We start from the raw sequence: 4,137 nt of genomic DNA on the forward strand, positions 1-4,137 counted from the left end.
GCTTCAGTTTCTGTGAGCTCATATCAGCCTTGCTCAGTTGTTTTAGAAGTCTTCTTCCGTTCTCAGTATGAACTTTGTAGCTGACAATGTTCTGTTGCGGTGTCAAAAGGCTGTTGGACATGCCCATTTATAGAGTCTGTGCCTTTAAATTCATCTTTATTCCATGATAAAATGGGGCATTAAAACCACATTTCAGGGGTTTGTGAAGCCTAGGTAAGATGACATGTACAGAGAGATTGGTGCAGAATTTGGGATAAAGTAAATTCCCTGCTATTGATGGCTATGAAGTTATTAGACATGTATCATTGCCAATGACGTGTATAGTCTTTTATCTTGTAACTCTCCCCTAGCCTTTGATATTCTATGTACCTGCATGTCTCCAGTATAGGGAAATCACTTGTAAGCATCAGCATAAAAAGTTATGGTGTGTTTGAAGTAGCTTTTCTTTTCATCTGCGTACTACATCATTATCCTGAAATGTGCTGTTAAGATGTACGGAGATGTGACTACAGCAGTCACTGAAGCATTTAGTCATGGTCAAGAGTGATGCTCTTTAGAGATGATACCCACTTTTTAACTAGTGGTCCAACTAGTTAGTCACATGGTTACTTAAACACATGAACATTTAAAGGAGTTCCCACTTAAAGGGATTTAAAGTATAGTTATAGATATAAGTCATTATCACGGATTAAACTCTACACCAGAAAGAGGGTGTAAACTATTATAAAAGGGAAAAGAGGGCACTGGGTAAGAAGAGAAAGAGGAAGGTTTTGACTGAGAAAGATTAATCTTGGAATGCTTTCTGGATGAGAACGGATGAATGATGGTAGACATTTTGGAATAAAGAAGAGAAAATTCACAAAATTATATGTTAATGCCAGATTAAGTACTGCGGAGTGTTTAGTTGTACCTAACATACTAAATTAAACAGTCATCTGTTGGCAGAGGGACGCCATGGACGATTCTGCATAGAGGAGCTAACTCGGCACTCAGGTGTTTCAGAATGACTAATACGGAGTCTGAGGGACATCACTTCTCTCAATCGTAAGGTGCAGAAGGATTGAGACGCAAGGGATGGGGAAAGGGAGGAGTATCTTCATGTGAATTGCCCAGCGGTGGTTACTTACTGGATATATGACAAGGTGCTTCACGCATGAGCCTGGGTATTCATCTCCACCCTGGTGAGTTTTCCACAACTCTTATCTGATTGAGCTCAAGATATCGTCACAGGTTGACCCATCACCATTCGTGCCAAGCCTGAAAATGAGTATTTTTTTTACCTGCAGAAAGCTAAGGGGGTAGTATGTTGAGGAGAATGATCCATGAACTTTAAACATTTGGGGCTAGAAGGAAAAAAATGATGCATGAAGACAGCTAGAAAAAGCAGGCTTTCCCAACCCACCTCCCCTTCCCTTTTCTTCTTCCTCCCACCCCTCGGGCTCTCTCCTGTCTTTTCCTTAGTGAGGAGGACTTGTGAAACGTGGAGTTGTGGATGTGTGTGTGTGTGTGTGGCACATCTGTGTGTGAACCTCTATAAGACTGACAGATTCTAGAGAAGGGCCTCAGTGGAAACTGAGGAATAAGAAAAAGGCAGGGTAGAGCCCATGACATGGTGACCAAGCTCTTTTTCTTTTTTCTTTCTTTTTTTTTCCGGAGCTGGGGACTGAACCCAGGGCCTTGCGCTTGCTAGGCAAGCGCTCTCCCACTGAGCTAAATCCCCAACCGCGGTGACCAAGCTCTTTATGTCAAGTTCTGCAGGATGCTTACCGTTAAGACCCTATGCTCAGCCTAGCAGTGAGTAGATGAAACAGGAAGACTTTTTAATAAATACAATGGTCCAAGCTGAATAAAGCCATGGAATGACTGTCTTAGCCTTTTTGCAAAAATCAATTAAAATCAATTAAAATCAATTAAAATCTGGATTCTATGTGCCGCAGAATTTACAGGTGAGATCTCTTTCTGAGATTATTCTAGAAAAATAAAAATGTATTTTCCAATATGAAATTAAGAAAATGGAACTGTCAGGTATTGAAGGGGTGTTGGGATGCTAGGATTTGGATTTGCAGTGTTTGATGTCACAATTAATTTTCATCCTCCAAGTACGACTTCCTGTTTTTGACCCCACACCAAAAAAGGCGTAAAGGAGTTTGAGAAGAGAACCCTCTTGGAAGTCAAATGGCTCATCCAAAACGGCATTTTAATGATTTAAGTAAAAATGAATCAGAAACATGTGGATTTAATTTCCCTTAAAATTCACATGGGTTTGAAACTTAAAGGAAAATAGTACTTGGCACAATATGTTCAGGGTTTGGTTAAACTCAAAACATTTGAGAAACCCTTCGGAACACTGAATGACTTCAAAATACATCTGGGTTTGCCCATCCGTGTGGGCATGGTTACAAACCCTCATCTCTCCTAGTATTATTCAAACATTCTATCAACATATTTCAGTTTGTGAAAGGCTTAATTAGGATAAATTCAACAAATTTTATTGATTGTCTACTATTTGTAATCAGTAAAGAAGGAAAATCCCTAGGTTCCCTCATTTCAAAGCTGGAAAGTCTTCCCCGGCATGTGGTCAAGGGACATCCCCGTGTGAGCAACGTTAACATGGGCCACGAGCCTGCGTCTCTGCGAGTGGGAGGCCTCCACACTGAGAATCTCTGCAGCTGTAGCCTCCATTAAATCTAAGAAGCATGAGTAAGTCAGGCTATGCAGCATTACGGTTGGTCACCAAGCTTTGCTCTGGGTTTTTCATGATCACTTTAAAAAGTCACGTTTCCATATCCTGAAAGAGCAATGCATGCTTAAAATGTTACAATAAGGACATAATTAAGAGATGTGAAGAAGAGCACGAAAATGAGGAAAACTCACGATTAGCAAACTAATATCTTTGCCTTGGAAGCCTCACTAATCCACCTGGCCAGCCCGGTTGTTAGCTCCCCAGTGGTGACGGTGTTTCATAATGAAACCCACGGAGGTTGTATCTGAACCGTGCTCGCGTTATTTATAGCCAATTATCCTAATCCCAACGCTGAGTGACACCTAGAGAGATAATTGAATTTCTTAGATTTCTCCCTTTTATGCTCTCTGCCATGATCAGAAAAGCCCAATTCTGAATGCTCTCCTCTCTTCGGGTGAGACCACACTGTCTGTGTAATTGGATAAGTCTCCAGGGAGGGCCAGCTTCCCTACTGCATTTTACAAAAGCTTTATGGAAAGTTAGCCTCCTTTTTTTTTTTTTGTAATATTTTTCAAGAAACCAAAGATGTGACTTGAAAAAAATTTCTTGTCACTTTTGCCCAAGGAAGCTCATGAACCTTAATCATTTAAAAAGCATCTTGTGAAGAAGATAACATCTAGGTTCCATGATACGAATCTTCTGAAAGGGCATTAGTTGTTTAAATAAACACTCAAATGCAATGGAAGAAATAGCCCCACATCTTAAAAAGACAATTGTAGATGATTATGTTGGGAATCGTCATAGTGCCCCAGGAAATTATGGCCATCTTGAATAACTAGTCCACGTGTTACGATACCGTAAGAGGTATGGGGAAACAGTTCGCAGCATCCAGAGAAAAGCTTGTATACCCATTCTAGCCTCCTTCCTATTTGTGCTCCTGATGACCATCTGAGATTCTTGGCAAACTTAGGAGGAAATCAACTGTAGATATAATACCCACCACTTTAATTCAGCAAATCTGAGATCCTGAGATTTGAGAGTATTGGAGGAAGCAAGGCAGTATGTCTTTCATTAGAGGAGGCACAGAGGTTAATGGGGGCTTCTGCATTACTCAGAACCGAGTTTCTTCTGATCCCTGAGCTACAGCTGTATTATTCTCATCCTCTCTTCCGAGGACATTAGATTAGCACCCCCTCCACCACCAAATGTGGACACATGGTGCAGTGTGTACCAGGTGAACTGGTGTTACTAAAACCCTCACGGAATTTCCCGTGTAACACAACCACTGGTCGTTCCTTCCAGGAGGACAAAAAAAAAAAAAAAAAGGCCAACAAAACCATCCCAGGCAATGTGCCTATGTAACAGTCATGGGAAGCATTTCATTGCTTCAATTAATTACAGAATGGGGCTAGGTATTCATGGCATCGATTACTGCTCATGAAAAGCCTTTTTAA

Source organism: Rattus rattus, chromosome 3 (genome assembly GCF_011064425.1).
Source record: "Rattus rattus isolate New Zealand chromosome 3, Rrattus_CSIRO_v1, whole genome shotgun sequence".
Taxonomy (NCBI): Eukaryota; Metazoa; Chordata; class Mammalia; order Rodentia; family Muridae; genus Rattus; species Rattus rattus.